Genomic DNA, 10,751 nt, shown 5'->3' with positions numbered 1-10,751 from the left:
GTGTAGGCACTAACATTTTTTTGACAGAAATTATCAACAAATACATAAATTGCCCGTTCTGGGGCGATTCTGGCAAGAATACGACTGAAAGTAAGAGCTCAAGATTTTTTGCATAAAAACGAAAATAGCTGTCAGAGGTAATAAACCGAAACTAATGGAACTATATACATCATTTATACACTGTTACAAAATAAAAATGAAATTTTATAAGTACTGTCATTGACTTTTATGCACACTGCGTGCAAATGCACAATTAAGGATATATGTGTTTCCGCAATATGCGTGACAGGATATTTTTAGCCTGCATATAAAATATACTTCATGTATATAATCCACGAATGTAGGCACCACAACTAAGAAGAAAACTATACGCAATTTCGTTCTAAATTTCCTTTATTAAACACGGTCCTGGAAAAAAATCAAACGCATATTTAAGGAATATATACATATATGACTGTAATGACTCTTACAGTACTTATCCTAAAAATATGGCACAAGTATGGCAAAGCTCACTTTTCCTAAATTAACCATCAGATTTCCATCGCTGATTCGATAGAAGAATTTCTAAATGGTTTCCAAGTGAGCCTTTCAGGTATCACGCGTCACAATTATCAAGACCAGAAGTTATCATATTCATTAAACGCTGGAATGTTTACGGAAAATTTGTCATACCAAATAGCATCTGTTTATGCAGATAAAGTCCATCTGAAATTGCAATACCGAGCCCTTGTTTCGAACCCACGCGGACAGAGGTGAGATGGCCGTAAACGGCCAAGGCGAGCGCTTTAGACCACTCGGCCACTCTGTGAAACTGTGAAGGTGGCAGTCGTTTGTAGCCTGGAAAAACAACTGGAACATATTAATTAAATACCGTATTTCATTAACCACGTGAGTTGAAATATGCGAAATTGGTTGCATTTATTTAACATGAACTTATCTGCTGATTTCAATAATGATAATAATGACTTCCGAACTCAGACCTCAACAGTGCCAAATATCATAAAATATTAGAATGAAAAGTTTAGGAAAAACAAAAATCACAAAACAGTCTTGTCACCTCCCTACTTTATGGATCAGCAGTGTTGTAATTGTAGAAGCAAGACTGAAATTGCACTACAGATCATATACGAAATGGTGCCACAAGCACAGTCTCACTTGCAAGAACATTATAATAGATACGATTTAAAGTAATTCATTTTTAATGGTCATTCTGTATGACCCATTCAAATATGGCACTTGTTTTGCTTCGCAAGTACTGTTCAAAGATACAGGGATCGTACAATTTTCTTGATTATGCCGAAAATGTTCGAATATGTCAATGTTTCATTTTAATAATTTTCCATTATTAAATTATGTTAATGGGTCACTGGTTTTCTTGGCTTGAAAGACCACTTGTGTCTAAACTGTAAAACTGTGCAACTTCAAAGAATGAAGACGGCAGGCTTCACCCGTTTCAAAAGAAGTCTGCGTTGATAATGCCAGGATGAAAGAAATCCGAGATAAATATCTCTTTCATCTGCGATACCTGGCATAGTAGATAAAACACTTATCCCGTGTTTCTTGGTGTCTATTTGTAATGAGAATGTATGTTTTGTTCAGTGAAGTGCATATCTTGCATGATTCTCGCGGTATGTCTTTCGATATTTCATTCAACAGTTCACCCGACGGGGAAATGTGATGAATGCTATTAGATGAGTGTCCAAGAACAAAGATACTGCCATCTATGTTAACACAAACTCCATGAGGTTTGTCCATTAATTCTATACTGAACTTGAGGTCTCCTTCTATTCCAAAGCATTGGATAACCCTTCTATTCGACCATGTGACATAAACTTGTGTTTTTGTTGAATTCAAAGCGACATAACTCTGATCTCTAGAACTGTCACCTTGCAGTTCATGATAAAACTTCTCTTCTCCATTTTTATCAATTATTCCCCAGCAATCTCTCCACTCTTCAGTATTGTAACCAGAAAAAACCAAACGATCTTCATCCAAGGAGCTTAAGCCATAGCAGGCACGTTTTGTGTTGGCAGTTAACAGAGATTCGAACGTACCCTTAGCAGCAAGAAATTCTACCTTGTTCTTATGAGGAAATGATATTGCAATGATGTTACCCGTTATATGACACACGTCCCACGGAGTTGCTGAGAAAGAAATTTCGGACACAAAATTGCAGGCGGAATCATATAAGCAGCATCTGCTGTTGCAGTAGTCCACAAGTACAAAGCTGTCTCCTGGTAGAAAAGTGGCGCCTGTATACCATGACTTTTTTCCCCCATGGAGCCTTTGTGTTTCAAATTCCTTAATCAGGTCCATCTTAGAAAGACACTCTCATATTTGTGTATGCACCATGTTGCCTGGAAGAAATTTAAAAAAAAACCCATATCGTTTGCTGCTTGACTAAGACACATGTAGCTAATATTTTATCACGGCAGACATTAGAACTTTTTTTGGAATCGTTTTATAACTCTGGTTTAAAAAAAAATATCTGCATGTGAAATAGTGATACGTAGGGTCATGCGGGTTTTGGTGGACATTTAAAAACCACAAAAATAGAAAGCAGCAGATACAAAAGCTGTCTTCCGTGGCTTGTTTGAATTTTAACAACTATTGAGACAGGACTTCAATAAAATATTCTGCGATTTGATTGGCTAAAATCCAAGTTTGAATTAAAATTGACCAGCCGAATGTCTTAAATGAACTCAATGGTCAGAGCTATTACTCCAACAATGGATGTTGACACGGCATTGATATTAACGATGAATGTGAATGAGTTTTTTTTATTATTGTGATTTTGCGATTTCCATCCTTGAATTTTTTAGTGCAAGAATTGCATTCCATTTCAAACATTTTATTGTAAAACTTTTAACAATTAAACTGCTCTGGTGGCCTAGTGGTTAGAGCGTCCGCCTCGGATGCGGGAGGTCGCGGGCTGGAATCCCGGCCGAGTCATACCAAAGACTTACAAAAATTGTACTAACAGCTGCCTCGCTTGGCGCTCAGCATTAAGAGGTTAGTGTTAGGACTGATCGGCCTGGTGTCAGGATAATGTGACTGTCACACTGCAGACATCGTAGCGATATGACTGAAAAATTGTTTAAGGTACGTTAAAAATCTAAATCACACACACACTTAACAATTAAATTACTTCTCCTCAGTGTTTGTAAATGTTAGTTGTAACTTAATGGACCTGGTTTTGTCCTGTTGCTTGAATAGTTTGGGATGTTTGGTTCTCTGAAAACAAAGAATATTTATCGAAACAAAGAGCGTATTATGTTAGAATGAGTTTGAGTTCAACTTTATTCAGGAACTCAGTTTCACCTGAGAGAGAGAGAGAGAGAGGGAGAGAGAGAGAGAGAGATCATACATGATTGGTAAATGTATAAGTAGTAATATGTACCGCGCAAACCGGTAGATCCCGAGTCCAGGCTTCTTTCGTCACCTGATTTCCTACCACTTCTAATGCCAATTGTTTTCCAGCCGTGTTACAACAACCGAGGCGATTCGATTGTTTGACCAGTGAAGCATATGCATGTCAAAAGCGTCATCAACATAAAAAGCAAAAACAATCAACCATCCCCTAACTGAAACCACTCCCTGTTCAAGCCCTATCAAACCACCTGTCTATGCACGCTCGATTTTGCCAGTCCAAATCGATATGTTTTACTGTAGAAAACCTGGCTATTCAACCCCGGTTTATTTTCTGTGTGCTCTTTTCTTTTCTGTACCTAGAATTACGCTTTGCTGGTAATATTGGTTATGATGGAACGAAAACGATTCAAAATTAGAAATCCGCTTTACCAATGTCATTAAAGCATTTCACTGATGATGTTTATCTCCAGTCACACGCATCAAAATGCACCCCTTTAAGTCACGTAAAGTCAAGTATCTTTGGTCGAGGAAAAGCTCGTCTAAACACATCTGCATACTAAGTTGTGTCCACCCAAGTCCATCGACGGTCTCTGTATTACGATATCACGAAGGAGGCGTTTCATCTTCGAGCACAAAGAACGTGCATGCTTCAATATCCGCTCGAAAAGACGAATGAGGTATCCTTTTGTAAATTTGGAGAGTGTCAGTAAAGACTGTAAAGTCAAACTAGTGTCGATAACATGGGCAGTCGAGCATTAATACAATGAGATGGCATGTATTCGCTCCGTTGGGATATCAAACAAGTCAGAAAGATGTAACAAGTAAGCAGTTGTTATTTACCTGGAATAGCGGGGACAATGAATATCATTTCCAATCAATAGACGTAAAATGTAGTGCATATTTGTTTAGTCTGTTGGTTTTTTTGTGTTTTGTTGTTTTGTGTTGTATTTTTAATTTTTTTTTAAATTTTGTTGTTGTTGTTGAGAAATTGTACAGGCATATAATAATAATAATAATAATAATAATAATAATAATAATAATAATAATAATAATAATTATTATTATTATTATTATTATTATTATTATTCTCCAGGTAAATGTTGACCATTCTATCAATGAATTATAGATATGCCTGAATCCATAATGTTGACATGCAGGTACACATGACCTGGGTCCCATTTCCGGTAGGTGAAAACCTTTGGATCACTTGGGTCTTTCCGTCCCTTAGATTGTCAAATTACGTAATCATATAATTTATCAAAATATGTCATAGAAACTTTTGAGAAGAAATTTAAACAATGTTATCAGCATTGTGGCGTGACAGGTTTTGTTATGCCGACACTGTGGTAGTGCTGTTATGGCTGGGGTGGGGTGCTCCCAATATTTTATTTAAATTATTATAAAAGTCCCACCCAGGCTCGATTTTGGTTGAAAGTTAAATTAGTGAAAGATATATATAAAGATCAAGCCCCCAGTCAGCAATGTCGACGGTTGAATGATTGAACCAAAAAAGTGAAATTCAACGAGAAACAATTTAATGACAATTCGATAGTTAAATGATTAAAATTTCCCAAGTACTCTCCTTCCACTCGACCCTGTTATAGTCTATTGCATCATAAGATTAGTAGCGTGAGATAGCTTTCCACCTGTCCCTGTATTCTACTCACCTGAGTATTCTTCTATTTTATTCCTCCAATCTCTTCTCTTCCTCTCGACTTTCTCCTAATTCCTTCTCTACCTCGAGTTCTCTATACTCCTCCCCCTTCTCCACTTTCTCCTCCTCGACTCCTTTTCCTCCTCCTCCTCGACTCTCTCCACCGACTAGACTTGTCGACTCCCAACTACTCTGCTAGTCTCACTTCCGACTCCTCCCCTCTTACAGACTCGGGACTTAACTGAACCGGAAGTTCTGTCCCACAAAAAGCTTCCTTTACGAAGCTTTGACTTTCCTTAGAATCTCCTCTCTACGTTTTACTGCCAAAGTACGATTGTTTTCCTCGAAGTAACCCTATATTGCTCAGCAGTCTTCCTAGGCTTCCTACATTTTCGCTTGCTAGTTAGAATTTATTTATATAATGGAGTAATGTCACATTACTCCAAGCACTGGCCTAAAGAGAATTACTCTTAAGACTATATACTTATATATATTATTATACGAAGATGTATATTAAATCCCTATGGTTGACGAATCTAGGGACCTAGAAGTTATAATTGGATCGAAATTGTTATCACAATTCCCGTTGGGTGTCGCTTTGACCCGATCCAATCAAACTTAGCGGACAATGTCTTTCTCGCTGCCTGTCCACGTAGGGATGGATTTAGAATACGCTCTGATCTTAGGACAAAGTTGTAACACACGGGTGGGAAGCCGCGCTATCTAACGCCTGTGCCGATTCAAGATATCGGATCTTCTCTCTGGTCACGGTAACCTTGCGTAAGAGATTAATTCTAGCCTGCGGAAATGTTAATACTTCAAACCATGCTTGTAATAATACCTTAGTTTATACTTACTAACTGGGGCTCGAGCAATCGAGACACGCATTAGATATTTAGCTCTTAAACAAAACAAAACTGACAAGATGGAAGGATTGTCTTCACTATTAAAGTCAACGACATACACGGATAAAAACTGAGTCAATCACCTACCGGATTGAGTCGGATTGCGGTTATTCATTGGTTGAATGCCCATGACGAAATCACAGTAATTGTTCATATCGCTTTAGTAGTAAAAAAAAACCGTTTACTTTGTACCTAGCGATCCCTGGTGCGACTTCTATGTAGCGATATGTATCCTGGTCAGTCGTCAAATCGTCAAACAACGAGAAGCTTTCTACGCTTGGTACCAGGCTCACGCCTCGGACCCCATCGGCTTTCAGGAAGAAATGTTAAAATATTGTCGTTCGGACGTGGACATTTTACGGCGTTGCTATGGAACATTTCGAGAACTGTTCATGGAACACGGAGGGATCGATCGTTTGAAAGAAGCCTGCACCATTGCCAAAGCATGTTCCTTAGTGTACCACCAACGTTACATGCCCGAAAACACCCTGGCTGTCATTAGCCCTCAAACGACAAACTTTGTCAAACGTCATTACACGGTAAAAGCCCTACGCTGGTTACATTACTTGTACGACAAGGAAGACAAATGGATTCAGCATGCCCGCAACGAAGGGGGAGAAAAGACCGTCGGAACGTATTCGGTGGATGGCTGGGACCTAGAAAATCCCAAGATCTTGTACGAGTTTAACAGTTGCTTATTTCACGGATGTCGCGTCAGCTACCCTGAACGTGGCACTAAAAATCAGTTTTTACAACGAACCATGGAAGACTTGTACCAGGACACTTGTCAGCGACGCTTGAAGTTAGAACAGCAAGGATACCAAGTGGTGGAAATGTGGGAACACGAGTACACCGTTTGAAAACCGATCCCGAGTTTAAACGCATCGTAGAAAGTTAAAAGTTGATGGACCCACTGAACCCGAGGGACAGTCTGTACGGAGGAACGATAAATGCCACCTGTTTGCTGTACCAAGTCGACGAGGAGAAAGGAGAAGAAATCAAATACTTCGACAGGTGTTCGCTGTATCCTTACGTGTGCAAATGGTGTTACTTGAACGCAGGGCACACGCATTTGCTGACGGAACACATCGATCTTGACAACATTCGACAGTACGAAGAGTTGATCAAGGGCAAAGTCTTGCCTCCCACCGACTTGTAACATCCAGTTTTATCTCACCATTGCCAAGGAAAACTGATGTTTATCTTGTTCCGTTCTTGTGCCGAAGCGTGCAACCAAGATGGACCTTGTCAGCACACCCAGGAAGAACACGCCTTGACGTGACTCAGGTCAGCGTGGAATTGTTCAAAGCTCTGCACTTTGGATACCAGCTGTTAGAAGTGTACGAAATTGACCACTTTTCCAAGACAGAACAGTATCACAAGGGCGACAAAGGCATTTTCGCAGACTACGTTGATGCCTTTTTGAAACTGAAACAAGAAGCCAGCGGCTATCCTTTCTGGTGCCACACTCCCGGGGACCAAACAATAATTCAAAGAGAAATATTGAGAACAGGAAGGCATCACTTTAGACCACAATGAGAAAAACGAAGGAAGGCGATCGTTTGCCAAAGTGATGTTAAATTGCTTGTGGGGCAAAATGGCACAACGACCGTGTTTCCCAAAGACAGGATATTTTACAGAACCTTCCCATTACCTTCAGATGATGCACGACAAAACCAAATAAACGAAACACGTGGACGTCGTTCGTGAGGACTTGATCTTAGTCAATTACGAAGAAGAGCTGGACTTTGTAGAAGCCGACGAATTTGGAAAGTGAAAGGATTTACTCTCAATTATCGCAACAGTCGAGTGGTGAACTTTGGTATATTGAAAGAAGCCTTGCAATCTGGACAGGATGGAAACTTTAAAGTGACCACCTATGAACCGAACAAGATTGTACGTTTACCCACTCACCAGATCGTCAGTCGACCCTTGGAAAAACAGTATCAAATCTTGTACCAGAAGCGAGTGAGGCTTCCCAACCATTTCACTTTGCGGTACGGTCACGTCGATATTGGTCAGCATAAAAAAGGGACAACGTCCAAGACCGATAGTTCATCGTCACTGCCAACGTCAATCGAGAAAAATTAATCCATTCAAACAGCAAGTATAGAGCGTAAGACTCAAGTCCAACGAGAAACTCAGGTGTGATTATATGCATCACGATCACATCACCAATCACTAACACATCTTAGTTGTTTATGTACTAATGCCATGGCAAAATGCGTGCAACCAGTGCAACTTCCAGACCCCAAAACGTTACTTTATGGACATGCTGATATCACCCAGTATAAAAAGGGACGACTTCCAAGAACGACACTTCATTGCGAGGACAAGCGACGAGAAAGATAAATCACTCTACGCAGATGAAAAAAGTTAAGGAACAAACATCATTGACCTCTTTCACCACAATACCGTCACAGCAAAGTGCGTCAAAGAAAGAAAAGGATTCAGTAGACCTAAAGGAGTATTTTAGCATCCAAATGACTCAGACAGCGACCTCGAGAAAATGTATAACGACAACTTACACCTACACTGTGAAATTTAAAGACTTCGCGCCTGACGTTCTAGCGGAGGAATTAGCAGGTTTCATTACGGACCGCGTCTGACGTTCCAGCTGAGGAAGTAGCAAGTTTCATTACGGACGTACTTGACTCACTGTGAGAGGAACTCAAATGCCATTGCCAAGTCAAAGATCGAGGTCGTTTGAGCCTATCACGACAGTTTGGACTCGCCTGTATGTCTCGGGTTTAGCACACGTGTGGAACTATCATCTTCCAAACTTTTGAGGGCTAAAGAAGACTTTCAGACGATGAGAGAAAAAGTTGACATCACCGACGGAAAAGTGACCATTCATATGTTGTACCTCCATGGGAAGAAGACTATGACTGCACTTAATCTGCTTACCGATAAGTGTACCTAGCACGACGGACATAACAGCAGATTTACGAATGAAAGGGTGTACGTGATGGGAAACGTCTACGCTGGGACACAAATCGTAGCTGACCAGATTTTTAACTACGTATGTGACGGATATAGAGGGAAACATTAACGTTTTCCTATTTGATTGGTTATTCTTTGTTTTGTTTTAGCTTTTTCTTATAAATGAACATTAAATGCAAATACGTTGCATATGAAGTGATTTTAGAAAGGAGTGAACTTTAATTTTAAACAGTAGTTTACTAGAACCAAGAACTAAATAACTCGTAACTAGGTTTGTTTCATGTCCAAATGTTTATGTATTAAATGGATAGTGCTTAGACCAAAGCGCAGGCCAGAGAGGCCGTATATATACTTGAATAAATGTTTTGAACCCATACAATATACTTTACTTTTTCGAGTCTCTATTCTATCTGTGAGTCTTTCTTTAGAACATTTCTGTCCTCTTTTTCTGTGTGTTTGGATGTGTATTCGTTTGTTTCTGTATGTCTATGTTTGTCTCTTTCAATCCTTTGTCCCTACAAATACATTTCACCCTATAAAAAGTTTTGATCCTATAAACCCCATGAGGCCACCCAGTGTTCAATTCCCATTGATCTCCAGGTGACATTCTCATGTTAAATTCCCACTGACGCCAGATTGCAAACCCCATATTCTAACGTTAAAGTCCCGTTGACGCTAAAGTGCCCTACTATACTACTTACAACCCATTCTTTGGGACAACCGCACATTACTCGAGAAAGAGAAGTCGAAGAAGTACAAAATTAAGCTGCCAGAATTGTGATGGGTGCAAAAAAGTATTATCTATTGAAGCGATATACCCAGAAAGAGGATGAAAAAGTCTTGAATCCAGACCACAATAACAAAAACTTACACTCTTGTATAAAATTAACTGGTTCAAGCCCCCCCCCCCTCCGCCCCCATTCCACCAGTTGTTAGCGATATTACTCACTATGACTTAACGTGATTCCAATTATTACATGCTAGACCAAATATTCTTTTTAAAGAAAAAATATGTTACAGGTAGCTACATATTTGAAAAGTGAGGATAAATTTTGTACATATATTTATTTTCAGCAATAACTTATACAAAATTAAAAGCAAACAGTTTTAGGTCACGTACGTTATCTGTGGCTTTGTCTGAAGAAAGTCAAAGTTTTCTTCCATATCCCCTACGCAGAACCCCATACACACTTGAACTTAAATAAGCGATGAGTCATGCGAGCGAGCCTTCTAGAAGTAGTTGTATGCCTTATTTATAATTTCTCGAACACAGAAAAGTGCTGTTTAACCCGTCTACGTGTCGTCCCATTTTTCTGCGGACCTGCCTTTAGGTGGAACAATAAACGTGAAGATCACAGCCTTCACATTTTGCAAGTGGAAACTTTGGGAGCTTCTTATTGTAATGTATGGTTTAGCATTATCTCTTCTTTAGTAATGTATTGTCAGTTCAGCCCGTAACATCGAATACAGTATTATATACAGTATTTAAAATGTGAATCCTCATTTCAAACTATATCATATATTTATTCTTAGATCTGATTTAATTGTTAGAAATGAAAATTAACAATATTAGTGATTTTAAAATTCTAATAAATTTATCTTGTGGATTTTAGTATCAACATAGAAGGAAATAACATTAGAAAATATGTATGATGCAACCATTACGAGATGTGACCTTTTAACCCCCAACCCGGATTCAGAATAAAGCATACAAGCCATAACGTATAGCCTCTTTTTCTCTTTTTTATAATGCTTATTTTCCTATGGATCGTTGGTTACTCGATTAACTGTAGGGAAGATCAAATCAGACTATACGACGCTTTAAGTAACAAAAAAAAAGGATGTGATAAAAAAAGGGAGGATTTTTAAAACGATGT

At 39.1% G+C, this 10,751-nt stretch overlaps 1 long non-coding RNA gene across 1 annotated transcript; it reads right to left on the bottom strand.

The window, feature by feature from the left end:
- Positions 1 to 375: 375 nt before the first annotated feature.
- Positions 376 to 4,565, bottom strand: LOC149791393 (uncharacterized). The gene is made up of 2 exons (XR_016423350.1): positions 3,401 to 4,565; positions 376 to 2,357 (listed from the first exon to the last, which is right to left on the bottom strand). It is a non-coding gene; the product is annotated as an uncharacterized LOC149791393 (long non-coding RNA).
- Between the last annotated feature and the right edge of the window lie 6,186 nt (positions 4,566 to 10,751).

This window comes from Sinohyriopsis cumingii, chromosome 9 (assembly GCF_028554795.1).
Source record: "Sinohyriopsis cumingii isolate HCF-2022 chromosome 9, ASM2855479v2, whole genome shotgun sequence".
NCBI classification, from domain to species: domain Eukaryota; kingdom Metazoa; phylum Mollusca; class Bivalvia; order Unionida; family Unionidae; genus Sinohyriopsis; species Sinohyriopsis cumingii.
Note: the sequence above shows the minus strand (reverse complement) of the source record. Positions and strands in the feature narration are given on the sequence as shown.